We start from the raw sequence: 14,430 nt of genomic DNA on the forward strand, positions 1-14,430 counted from the left end.
GTTCGAGTCTCCGCGAGTTCCAGCTCGCCCTCGACGGCATAAATCATTACACGGGCTCTGTAACGTTAACCTCCGCCCGTATAAACACCAATAAATATGAGACTGTGTAACGTGGGGGGGGGGTATTAAAGAACCCTGGCCGAAGTACCATCAACCACGAAACTCGAGAAGCAAAGAAGGTTCTCGTCGTCGTGGCGATATTTATTTTCAGCCTGTGAGCCAGAGAGTTCCTGCGACGTCGATGGGGACGAAGGTAAGGCCAAGGGGACTGGTTTCTCTTTCCACCTCCTCCCCCACCTTTTTCCACCTCTTCCAACTCTTCGTCTTCGTCTTCTTCTTTTCTCCGCGGTGTACCAGCATGCGCTGCGGCGCATCGCCGCAGGGACCACGTGAAACGCGATGCAGCGCGTTTTCTTCGTCGCTCCGAGTGGAAGTCGTCGAGCGATCCGCATCCTCTCGGCATAGTACACTGTTTGAAAACCGCTGTGTGACAGAGACAGGCTCGTATTTTCTTTTTCTTTAAGCTTCTAAGTCCGTAGAGATTCTTCGTTAGAATATTATTTACCTATAAAATTGCTTAAGTATAATAGTTCCGAAGTCTTTAAGGATCCTTTATTAGAGTATGTATTATTTATCTATCTAATTATTTAAGTCCTTAAGGATGACTCGATAGAATTTTGTTTAACTGTTAGAATGATTTACAAGTAGGATAACGTGTGGATGAAAGATGTTTCTTTTTCTCCTTGCCATGTCGCAATTCGTTATTACCTTGAAACGTTTCCCACTCAAGCATTTTTTAAGCTGAGGAAAAAGCTCGGATTATTGAATTATCGTTATTGAACTATGTATCCGAATTAGTACGGATTGGTCAAAATTTCGTAGCTATCTTCTTCTGGCACAGCTTTTTGCGCGTTTCTTCGTTGACGGAGGGCGACTACCATACAGCAACCATGCTCGTCGCTCCAGGCGACGATCGACGGTTTCGCGCCCTTGACGTTTATGAATGTAGAGTAACGGTTGAATATATACGGTGTGGTTGTTTGTTTGGGCCTGGTTGGTCCATATATTTTAATTGACACGCGGCAGTTGGAATCGGGGTGACGATAAATCCTCGAGGTAGGAGGGAATGCGCACAGGGTTGCTTGGGGGGCGTGAAGTAACGCAAGAAGAGTTGTTAGCTGGAATAAGTGGCGAAGGTTGATTTTTTGGATGCTGATGGAACTGATGGTAGATCGGTTGAAGAGATGTAACAATAGGCGATACACGTTGTGCGTACTTTTCCTTGGTTTATGATGTATGTAATTTACTTTATTTAGAAATTGTTGTGTATCATCGATGTGGTAAGTGCTTTTAGTTGATTTATTCGTAGCGAATCCGAATGAAGATTTAAGATATAATTTATTTAATTAGGGAGTTTATACTACGAGTATTTGTTACGAGCTTTCACTTGATTTATCGGTAATAAATTTCAAGGAAGTTGTAATATTCCATAATGTATATAATTAAAAAGCTGTTACCACAGTTGTGATAGGTAATTGCACATGGTATATCGATCATGAATTTTGACGATGATTCCATTTGTTTAATTTAAAAACCACATTAGACGAATGCGATAGATATTCGAATTTGGTTTAGTGACGATGATTTTGAAAACCGTAATATGTAATTTACTTCTCTTGGATTTATTGATGATGAATTTAAAAATTGAAGTATTTAATATTATACAAATAGTTTTAACACGGTTCAAAGTGCAAACTAAGAAAAGAAGAACCGATTATGAGTTGAAGAAGTTTTATGTTAGTGTACGTAACAACGATCGACCTTTGAATACCTTTGGGCGATCGATTAGCGTATGCAAATTCTATTAATACAGATACGCGTATGAACATAGTTGTAATTAACTTCGATCATAATTGCACACTAAATTGCGAATAAAAACTATGCAGAAATAATCAATTTCCTTAGCACTGTGCTCTAAATTTTCTTGTTTTCTAATTTTCTATTTTAATTCGACAGTTATGTAAGCGTAAACATTCAACTGCTCTTGTTTCGTTACGTTGCATAGTTAATATTATATATTGGTATATAATCGCGATAAAATATGAACGAAGATAGGCAGAACTAGCCGGAGAAAGTGAAAGAACATCGCAGCAACGATTTCAGTAACAGCTGTCCCGTCGAGTTGGGGCCTTGAATCGCAAAAATGAACTTGTTTGAATATCTATGTGTATATTTGTATGTGTGTGTGCGTATTTGCGTGTGGAACGTATGGTCTAAATGAATGGGTCATCAATATGCATACAAATGTAGAATACAGACATGCATTAGGATAATGAACATGACGCCGCAGGGTGTTTGCTGAAGGACGCTTTAATGCGCCTAGACGACACGCATCATTGCAATACATGAACGACAGGAAATAAGGAAGCATGTACGTAAATTGTATTTGCTTGGTGATAAAATTAAAAGTCCTGGAAAGAAAGCCATTTCTAATAAAGCGAATGGTTTTCTGTAAGTAATATTGGGTTGTTGACATTCAGACTGAATTTAGAGCGAAGGAAACGTAAATTGGTAGAAAACACACGTGTTTCTTGGAGAAGAGTTGAGTAAGAAATGTAGATCAGGAAATGAAGGACCTTCTGCTCAGACTATATTACAGAAATTACTTAAAGGAAGGAGTCAGTAAAGAAATTGTAATTTAATTATTTATCTGTACATTTTCTCTGAAGTAATTTCTTTATTTCGTTTTTCTTTCGTTCGAATAAAATATCAAACACACTTTTTCAATCGGAATAATTTTTCCAACACATAATTTCAGATTGAAATACAGAAACCTTCACCTTTAAACGATTAAAAACATGTTTCACGAGTCGCAGATGATACAGCGTTACATAAATATTCATAAATACGATGTATATGTTATATGAATAAATATCTTTCTTTGATCTTACCAATCCTCCGTTGAATTTAATTCGATTAAACTCACCAAGTGCATCCAGTCGCACAATCAGATTAACTCGAGAAAGCGACAAACAAGTGTACACGCGGAAGTAGATTCAGACCGCACCGAGCAGACCGCGATGCAGGAAGAGCGAAAGATCTTCTTACGAAAAGATGGTAGTGGCCGCTTTGTGCGACGTTCTCCGTAACATTTGTGTGTACAACGTCGGCACCCTGCTCCAAGTGACCAGCTGCATGCACGTGTGCCAAGATGAGCTTCGCCGGAGGCTTCAACCGAAGAAGGGGTCTAACACGTTCTGAGGACACGCGCGTGTCCTCAGCGCGTGTACGACGTCGCAAACTAGAAGTCTGCCGGTAAGTTTGCGTGGACGTCCGATCGCCTGCAGGCATCGTCGTATGCAAATTCCCCTTGTTGCTGGGCAATCGAGCACGCGTTTCCGTAAAACGTATCGTTGCACGTGGAAATCCTGCCAATGGGATGGACCGTGTCGATACTATCGGCAATCATTACGAAAACGAACTTCTTCCTTTTTCTACGCTTTCTTTTCCATTCGGAGTCCGATGAAGCGACGATTAACTCTTTTTTATCGAATCGCCTGTGGCCTTTGAGAATTGAAAGAAGAAATTACGACTATCACATCGATACATGTAATGAATCGAGCAGGCTATGTTTTCGTATGGAAATTTCGGGTTAATTGCGATTCGCTGTCGTCTCTTGTGATCGAACGATCGATGATTCTATGGCTCGTTTGTTTCCTTTAGCTCGTCGATGTTGTTACAATCAGTGTACGTATCGAGAAATGACGGAATGACCAACTGCGACATAATTTTGACAAATTGCGATAAAATTGTAAAATATTGCATTAATTTGGTCTGGATGGTGACCTTTTCTTTATATGACTTCATTATAAATGGTTTATCACCGGTGGGGCGGGACGCGACGTCGGCCTCGTCTGAATAATATTTGTAATGGAATGGTATTTTCGTGATTGTTCGTTACCTGCGGCAGCAACATTATCACGGTAATCATTTGTTTGATGACATCGACAGAATCGTAACGTTAAATTAAATAACGTATGTGGTGATATTCAAATATTTCTTTATATCTTTGATTCACGATTCGTAAGATTAATATCTCCATCGGAAAGAGTAATTGTTAATAATTACTAGTAACGATTAATAACAATTGTTGTTGTTTTTTCATATTAGATGATCCTTTATATGTACTTCAATTCCTAGAATTGTAGTATCTTCGTTGCCTAATCTAATAATTTATTACAACCGGTCGGTAATGTTTTCATAGATATTCAAATATATACCTTCTTTTCACAGTCACAGTTTCATAATTATTCTCGTTGATTTGCTTCATAACTAAACGACTCGTTCTTCCTAGCTACTAAACTATCCTTTTCCTACGTATGCTCTCTTTGCATTTTTATTCAGTCTTCAACTCTCAATTTCAAATTTTAACAAAAGTCGTCATTTTGAATCGACCCGTCTAAAGTTCTGTGAAAATTTCTTCTCTCTTTGCTAACTACATTCGTTATGACTATCGAAACACCCACGAGGCAATATTCTCGTGTTCAAATATCTACGTGTACTTTCGCTTCATGACTTGTGATAACTATTTTCATCGATCAATTCATATCGTTCTTCGTACTAGATCACTCCTTCTCCCATCTACACTCTATTTCGATTTTTTCACGAATCATGTTCACTCTCTAATTTCTGCCAATAATCAGTTGGAATCGCGCTCACACGTTCACCTGGAATTCTATTACAATTTTCTCTTTGCCGGTTAACAGCGTTCATTACGAGCGTTGAAACATTCACGCGGTAATATTCGTCGGAACAAAGGAATCCTTGGGTCGAGTGAGCGTCGTTTTCGTAGCCCAGAGGAGTCGTGTTAACCCTAGCCGGAGTCCACCTCGAGCTACCGCTTCAGGGTCAACGTCACAGGCACACGACTTGCTGCTAACGTAAGTTTATAAATTCAGGAAACTCGAGGTTCTCGGGTCGCGTATACATCGTGCATAAGCATGGTGGGGTGTTCGGTTCGTTGTGGGGACCAATTGTACAAGAAACAAGAGTCGTGTCGGCTCGTACTTGACTCCGAAAGCGCTGAGGACACCGATAGCTGCGGGCCATGGCGAATGCAAATTCGAAAATGCCTCATTTTCGTTCGCGAATAGCATTATTTTAAACGCCTCGGGCTACGCCGCAGTCAGAAGTCGGGACTTCTCTCCTCTCCGACTGGCGCGGCTACCGCGAGAAACGCTTCCTTTTTTCTCTTCTCGAGGAGAGAACACGTTGGCTCGGGTGGTCTTGATTGAGGGGAATTTATGGAGATGCAAGGATGAAAATGTGGATCGAGAGAAGGAACGTTGCAAGGAATCGGTTGTAATGAATGCGTGTTTGTTTTATGAAGCTTGTTACGGATACGCTGTTGTTCTATGGAACTTGTAGTATTTATGAGAATTGCATAACATGGAGGAACGTTACAAGGGCTGCGAGGAGCGTTGTGAATAATTGGTCGTAATTGATGCGGCATAAAGAATGTCGGTTTGCTTTACGAACATTGTTATGAACACAGTGTTTTTCCGTGCTGAATTTGCAGTATTTTGGAGAATATGAAAACAGTTAAAACTGACGTTATATAATAAACCTACGACGCATAAATTATCTATATACATAGATGGAAAGAGATTTTCCAAGAAAATTTCTGTGCAAATGTGCAAAGTACAAAAACACGATTTTAAGAGTTGCTAGATACACAGCTTTGTAAATATAGAAAGCATACGTAACACATAAAAAAATGTTGTTTAACGTCTCTTATTATTCTTAAGGTATTTTACGTATTTTTAATAATTCTACGTATTTTTCGAGGAATGACTTCCCTAAGAACGGTAATATACGTATAACGTTAAAAACGAAGAAGTTCATTTTTATAGTTGAACTACTCTAATCTATACGTAAACTTTCGTAAGCTTCTAAATGTTCAGATTCTCTAAATTCCCTTGTGAATAAATAATGTTGAGAGTTTGTTTCAAGACGAAAAACGAGGTGTCTTTCTTCTTTTTAAGAAGGCATTTAATATCTTAAAAAAAACATTTGAATAATTCGGCGCTTGGAAAGGTATCTGCGTTAATGCGCGCATCTGTCGTTAATGCATTTCATTAACCCTTCGTGTTCATAAAACGACCATGAACATGTACCTACCCGCGTGGTCTTTGCATTGCAAACACCCGTGGCTCATTAACTTCCTCTTTGCTTTTCGTTTGCATCGATTTTCGGCTCCAACCAGTTAGTACCATCTGGTCGTTGAGAGGGCTTTGCTCTCGATTCACAGCTGTACGTGTATAAGAGGTGTTTCACCGCGAGGAACATTCGATTGTGTCGATTACGATCAACAATCTGTTGTTGTAATTACGCTTGCTCGCTTTGATCCCCGCGTTCCAGAGATTCCGCGCATCGCATGTTCTTTCTGTACTTGTTAAGAACTTACTTGACGAAGACGTCGTTACGATGAATTTGCGATAGCGTTTTTGTCATTAATGAACAGATCCTCTTCATCCAAGGAGATTCAATAAAGAATTTCGTTGATGTTTTTCATCGCTATTTCTTTATTCATTTAGATTTTACAATTTTATAGAGTACGAAGAAATTAAGGATTTATAGTATGACGATGAATTAAATAATTTGTCTTGAAATTAGAGAATTTCTTGTGTATTTCACACTTGTGTAGGCTTGTACATCTATCGTTCTGATACATCTTTTGCATCTTGACAAAGCGATATTATACTTTTTAATAAATTATGTTTGGTTTTAAACGGGTTGAGATGATCAATTAAAATCGAAGCAATAGTCGTGTCACTTCATCTTTAACGTGTTTAAATCACAGATTTGTTCATATTAAATAATCGATTACCCACAATCGTCTCACCTTAAAACTTCAAGAAGAAAGAAAATAAGAAAGCCTATTTACAAGCATCTCTGCTATTTATTTTCAGCAAAACTTTAAATAATCCCTCATTAACATGAGCTGGATGGTTTGAAACGAGCAAGCGTACTGTACAATCACAGCTTCATTAGCCGTACTAAATCCTCGCAAAACAATTGCTCACGCTTTCACCGAGTCGTAAAAGACGTTCAAACAAAACGCCATTACGTTAACTACATACCACTTACGTCACCTCTAATCGTCACTCACGATCGCTTTTCAAGCGTGTCTACGCTCGCGTCTTCCCTGTTGCTCGTCTCGTCGCCGCGCGAAATTATTTCGTTCAACCTTCGAAATCCATTCTCCACGTTCCCCTGTAATTCCGCGCGGCTGGCTTTCACAGAGTCATAAATTTTCAGTACGTGCCACGCGACTATTCGACAGAGGGAAACGGCAGGAAAGACGTTAACGATCCGCACCGACGCCGGTAGGTACCAGCCGTAACTCGTAACCGTCTTTTCAGAGAAATTAGTCGGTGTGACCTGTCGTTATTTAGCGAGGATACCGCGCGAAACGCGTGCTTTAAAGGGAAACCCAGCGTTCTGCTAATATGTCACGTATATCCTTGTGCATTTCCGCCGAGGCAGCACGGATTTTCGCGCTTCTCGCGGCTGGAAAACTGGAACGATGTGAATTCTTTGTATTTTATACAGTTGCTCTCGGGAGCATTTGAACACTTGTAGGAACTTTTTACAAATATGTTACGTGCGTTGTACAAAGCGTTTTAGAATTTCATTAACAGCGCGATCACGAGTATCACGACGGTATTTGTAAAACTTGAAGCGAATTTGCAAATGTATAAAGAAATTATATGTATACTGATCTTTCATTAAGTCCATATTTGTCATAATTCTATATACATTTTCCAATTGGCTTAAACTTTTACCGATGTAATTACGAAATGTAACTGTCTTTCATTACAGTACTAATGACATTTTAAAAAGTTTCATACGGAAGATATAATATATTCGTAAATATTTTTCGGTGTAGATGTTCGAAAACTTTCGTTTCTGTATCAGAACATCAGCTACTTTGTACAAACCCCTTACACAAGTTAGATACAAAATATAAATTCTATAGTTACAAGAAAAGATATTTGATTTATCGTAATTCTATGAATATTTCAATTTCATCAAACCCCATAAAAATTATAGAATCTGAGTTAGAGATAGAAACAGTTCCATAGTTTAAACGAAGATTATTTAATTAATCGTAATACCACCGTAAGAGTAATTTCGTTTCTGTAAGAGTAATGTCTTCCGGTAAGAGAACTGCGAGGAGAGATACGGCATTTACATGCTCAGGTACTACATATGATTGTTCATACGTAAAGATTTCCAACATTATTCGTCACCTATATAATTACACATTTCTGTCGAGGCTACACGGGTTTTTGCATTTCTCGTTTTCTTTTACGCGACTCGCGAAAACTGGTACGACGCAATCGAATTGTTTGTATTTTACAGGCGTTCTTGCGTCGATCAGCGACGCGTGAAACGACCGCGTTCTCCATTTTTACAAGTGTCTTTCGCTGGCGTTCGTCGCCTCCGATGAAATTACCGCGTGTCCGGACGATAATAAATCCTGTATTCGATTAATCGAACCGCATACCGATGGAAATCTGGTTTTCGACGATGAAATATCGCTGAAAGGATCGCCACTTTCCTCGTTCATTGGATAAATGAATTTCACTCGACGATCTGCTGGATTTGGAATGATAATGAGTTTATCATAATGAGGTGGCACGTTCGGTTGAAAGTGGGTCCTCTATTAGCGAGGAAAAGCAAGTAAGTAAAATATCCCGTTTACTATAATGCAATAGCGTCGATCTTGTGGAATTGCGTTTTATCAACTTTCATCCGACTCGACTGGAGAACCTGGTTCGTGCTATCGAGTGGTAATTATCAATCGAGGACGAATTTGCAACTTGTGATCTTTGCTTCGTATATTTTCATGAAAAATAAAATACGGATAACAGAATACAGGAGAAAAACATTACGCTACTTCGTGAATAACTTGCTATTTGCATTACTCGTATACAGAGAGTTTGAGTAGCTGCGTAAATTTTAAATATGTATTGGACGATTGATGGGAAATTATCATTGTATTATTAGAAAGTTATTATTATTAGAAGTATCAGAGGAAACTGAATGAAATATTTATCGAAATTCTCTTCACTTAACACGAAATCTTTTCTAACGTCAAATTTCCATCAAGATTCCATTAATCTCTATAAAGCCGGAAATATTTGGACTGCAACAACTGAACGAATAAATAAAACTCCGATAGCAATTCCTGATTTCCAACTTCAGAAAATTCATTATTAAATGGTATTCTTTTTATATAGAACTCCCTTGGAAACTAGATCAACAACGATGGAAAATCGAGTACGTCGACTGCGGAAAACCGGAAGAAGACCCCCAACGCGTATCATTTCGTTAATTAAAAGATCAAAGGGCTGTCGCGATTTTTGTCAGGACGTCCGCCGAAGAGCGTCCTTGACTGACGGTATACTTCCTGCTAGCGAGCTTTCGCACTGACCTACATCCGCCAGTTCGCGAGTAACTCGTTGGTTTCGTTGATTGAGGATCGGTCAGGAATGGCACGGTAGTTATTACGGAGTTTTATAAGCGTCGGTGTGCTTTCACGAGATAGATGAAGCCCTCTTAGTTAATCGTGTGCACGTCAGAAGGTTGTGATGTAATGAAGATGAAGAAGGAGAAGAAGAAGAAGAAGAAGAGGTAGAAGGGGTAAAGGGAGAAGAACTGGACGGGAATGTGTCGCGTGTAGATCATGACGCTGGCTTTGTGGAGAAAGATGCGAAACGACGATGAGCATGCTGGATTTGTAAACGTTTCTTTAGCGAGGTAATCAAGCAGAAGCAATTTTCCTTGATGAGTAGAGAATTTTAGCATAGAAGTTACTTCAATTCTTGAGAGAGCTTATGGTGAAGAAACGTGGTGGAATTTCCGCTGGAGAATGTACTCGCGCTAGTTACGATTAATATTTAAATCTTGGTTCATTATCGTCCAACCTTCATCGGGATATCGAGCTAAAATATATAATTTACTCGATTTAGAAATCATTATTGCATTATAAAAAGCAAAATATATGTTGGGTACTTTAGAGACTTTATAGCGAAGTTTCGAAACAATTTAAAGACAATGTATTTCCATAAAATTAGCAGTTTTATGAATAATGGATAATAATACATTTGTTATTTTGGTAGGACTCTTATTTTGCTTCGAAAGCCTCTACAGGTCTTATTATTTTCTGCGACGATGAATCTTTGCTAGTAATTTTGGAGAATACTCGATTTCTTGTTCTTGAAAAGCATTTGTAAGGACCCGAGTAAGTGACGGTTCGGCGAATGGAGTTAAACGCTGCAATTAAGAATTCTGACTTTCCTTTGTAACTTTATCGAGTCCTTTTTAATAGTAGAGTACAATTGAGCATTGTAAAAATATAAGTTAATCGTAACTTTCCAAATAAAGTATATAGTTCCATTTACGATGTTTCGATAGAGTTCAGAATTGTTTGACAAATTATAGCATTCCAGAAATCTTCCTAAAGGCTACGTTCGAACATACCGCCCTCTTAATCTCGTCAAGATACCTTGGTATCTATCCACGATTAACATTTATTTCAATATAACGGACATCAATAATACATACACGCGAAAATTGAATATGGATTAGTAGAAAATACCACACGAAAAGAATAACGTTATAAAATGCAAAATGTCCGCTTGCAGAGAGTGTGGCACGTATGTACAAAAACTCTTGACTTCATGCGTCACGTTGCAAGAAGCGGCAAAAAGTCGAAATGTCAATGACGGCGTGTCCGCCAGGTAAGGAAAACATGGCAAAAAGATGAACGCGACAGAAGGAGGTAATGTCACTGAAGGAGTAAGAAGCAAAAGAAACGAAGAGGCGATCGTGTATTCATTGTCCCAGCGATTATCCGTGTACGGTTGCGCAAATAAGCTGAAAAAAGGGAAAGAAAAAGGCTGACATGGCGTGAAGAGCAGAAAGCTGGTGGCACGAGGTACAAAAGAAGGCAAAAGAAAGGAAAAAGAAAGACGAAAGAAGAGGAGAACGAACAAGGAGAGTGGCTCCTTTCTTTGGTACATGTACGTTGCTTCGATAGCGGATGGTCGAAGCGCGTGCCGACCGGTTTGGCTTGCGCTCGCAGTTACCACGAACACTTACGTAGGTAGTCTGAAATTTATCGATGCCACGGCCTGGCACGTAGTCTCGCTCATCCTTTCAGAGCACACGCCAGCGTTTGTCGCTTAATTCTCGTTTAGAGGAGCTTCAATTAAGCCGCGATACATCATGGAAGGGTAGGCAGCATCAGCGAGCAATCGATCTTTTATTAAAGAAACATGAAGACGCTCGTGTGCAGTTTTTTTGCTGCGTGAGACAAGGCGTGTGACAAGTACGAAAGGCTTTATCTTTTAGCAGCATGTAGTAAATGTTGCTTTCCGACAAGATCTTGATTCGGTCATTTCAAAGTCGGGAGAAATAAGTTCGAGAATCGTTTTTGCTTGTACATTATTTTCTTTAAAGAGTTTCTTCGTTCGTTCGATGATATTCCTGCAGAAACTATATTCTATATTTTTCGTGGTACAATATGTAAGAACGCGGGTTTTGGCTCATTTTTGTTTACGATTGCAAGTTTGGTTAAACTATCCTGAAATAATTAGAGATTGTGATTAATATGCAATGATAGAAATGATTTATCGGTTCGGACGATTCTTGCTTTGAATGGGGATTTTCATTTTAAAATAAATTTATCTCGGAACAACATTTATTATGAAATAATCTGATAGAATTGGTTTTATTCTTCTCGTAAATGGAAATGGGTTGTCAATGAATATACACATTGGAATATATTTGTATGCAGTCACAGAGATAGAATGTAGTATAGTATTACTCCACAAGCTAAAAAATTTCACTTTGCCTGGAAAGCTAAACTCAATATCAATTACTCAACGCCTGTTTTCAACTAGGCTTACTATTAATTCATTTTACATAAGTCAACTCTTAACACATCCCGTGATCATCACCATCATTAATAAGCGTTAGCGGGTCTTACCAGCTTGCCATCAAAAAAAAAAAAAAAAAAAAAAGAAAAAATATGACTAAATACAGTGTACGGAACGTTGCAAACGCTATAATTACCTTTAATTATTTCTTGCTAATGATTTACACCAGCTGTCAACCCTTTAAAGTAATTGTATTGCGATAAGGAGTATAACTCGCATCGAACGGCGTTTGTTCAAAGACGAGGGTAAACAAAAAAGTAAGTTGATAGTTAAACCAAGCGTTGCAAAGGTAGCGTTATTAAAAGCTAGTTAGCGAGTAATACGGCCATTATTTTAACTATGTATTCGGTATCGGGCAAAGTTGTTCTAATGATCGACTAACTGTATGCGATAAAACAAATTACACAACTTTCAACGAATCGTTACAGGTAGTTGAATCTCGCGTGCGAAAACAGCTTGTACGATACAAGCACTCGAACGATCGCACGAGTTTAGCGTTACTTTACCAACAACTAGGCTATTCTCACATCGCAATTGTTTGGACAATTAAAGAGCGACTATAGGTGTGACTCGGTGTCATCGTCGACTTTTTCCTTTATGCCACATTAATCTTCTGTAATACCATGGATTACGACTACGCATTGAAAGCACTAAATGTTCGTCAGATTTGCACCGTTTCATCCTACGCGTGCTTTACGCGTGATTTACGGTGTACTCGCGGATAAGGTTTAATCGCGTCAACTCTATCTGACGGCGTAGAATTTATCAGCGTCTCGTATTTTTGCCCGAAATCCAGCATCCTAACAGTCCGCTTCGCCTACGGAAAGTCCCCCTTTATTGGCGAATAAATTCCTGTCGGGTTTCTATATATTTTTCATTGATCACGACAACCGCGTACACGCGCACGTGCACCAAGCAGCCGCGATGTAAATCTTTCCGAGCCTCGTCCATTCTAAGAGATCTTAGCACTGTTGGTGTCTAAACGTGTATCCTTGCAGTATTTGTTTTAAACTGTTATTTGATAGACTGTCTTGGGGTTCCAGTCACGCATTTTATGTTGCATTATGATATTATTGGATTCAAAAATTTGGTACGAAGATGTTTGGTGTTATGCATTGAGTTGTTGGAATATGAAGGGAGATTGAGTCCATGAATTTGGGCACGTTCCATTTAAGCACGTTTGGACGAAACTTGGAGATTAATTCTTTCCATTAGATTTGATGAAAGCAAACGATGCACCGTGAAATTATACCGCTGAATTGTTAGTGATTTCACAGCTTTATATTTCTCATGACGCAATGTATATATTATGATTACTGCTGCTATGTATTATCAGATCCTGTAGTTGTAATTAATACCGCGAAATCGTTTGTAGCAATCTTTATTAGACAATTAACTCACTATCATCCTCTGAAAGAGACGGTATCCATCTATCGAGTAAATTGAATTAACCGTTTGCCTTGTAATATATCACGATACTAATGGTATTGTATTACTAATCGATACTACACGCGATATGGATTGAAATTCAAACTTGACAAACACAAACGAGACTCTCACATAATCCACAACTATAATATATAAGACTCTCGCTATACCACGGCGAGGGGTTAAGAAACCCCACCAATAAATATAAATTACCTATCAGGGATGAAGTAAACTACCACTCGAGCCAACAAAAAGCGCTTATTATCGCTCAATTATACCGCCAACGCAATATACGTCGTAATATTCTTAAAAACCGATCGAACACGACCCTCGGAGAAAACATATTCGCTCGGCACAGCCACGACCGATTACAACAAATTTTATCGGCCGAATCGGACATAACTTTGGCCAACACTGGCACAAAGCGGCGCGGCCTAAACGCTTGTCGCGAGTCAGGACTCTCCTGCGCGCCTCTTTTATAGTCGAATAAATCCGTCTGTTCGATTTTTCTATATTTTACCGTTTAAAGTCGTCTTAACGCTGGCAACACACGCGGCAGGATACAGAGCTACGAGAAGGATGTTGGTTGGCTGGCGACTCTCGCGGTGTAAATCTCTAGCTTGGTCGTGCTCGTTGTGCCTGGTGGCGATACGTCGTGGTGAAGCCAGATACGACGTAGGTATATCTACCTACGAGGCGGTTGCACGCGTCGTTACTTAGGCTGGTCGACGCCAGGTATTCAGAGAGGCAGGCCACGGCTGCCCACGTAACGCGGCCTGGCTTGTGCACAAGCTCGCGGACAGACTCGAGGAGGCACTCCCGACACGCGCCAATGCATGTCTTGCTCCATTTCATCCTCGCCTATTCCCACCACTTACTCACCTACTTACCCTACGAGACGGAAACTCTGACCGAGACGTGGCGCGTTGTAAAGCCACGGACCGGCCGAGAATGGAATTTCATGCGGTGCAACACGCCTCTTGCAACATGC

At 39.5% G+C, this 14,430-nt stretch overlaps 1 protein-coding gene across 7 annotated transcripts in view; it reads right to left on the minus strand.

Moving 5' to 3' along the window:
* The window catches only part of LOC100648439 (BTB/POZ domain-containing protein Tiwaz), a 40,690-nt gene that overhangs the window by 18,933 nt on the left and 7,327 nt on the right, over positions 1-14,430 (minus strand). The window contains exon 1 of one of the 7 annotated variants that reach the window (XM_012310307.3): positions 2,987-3,304. The exons of 3 other annotated variants lie outside the window; for them this stretch is intronic. The gene's annotated coding sequence lies outside the window, so the exon portion shown is untranslated. Of the gene's footprint in view, positions 1-2,986; positions 3,305-14,430 lie in introns of those variants that run through there. 3 more of the 7 variants (XM_048407131.1, XM_048407133.1, XM_020863926.2) reach the window with 3 other exon arrangements.

This window comes from Bombus terrestris, chromosome 7 (genome assembly GCF_910591885.1).
Source record: "Bombus terrestris chromosome 7, iyBomTerr1.2, whole genome shotgun sequence".
Classification (NCBI taxonomy): domain Eukaryota; kingdom Metazoa; phylum Arthropoda; class Insecta; order Hymenoptera; family Apidae; genus Bombus; species Bombus terrestris.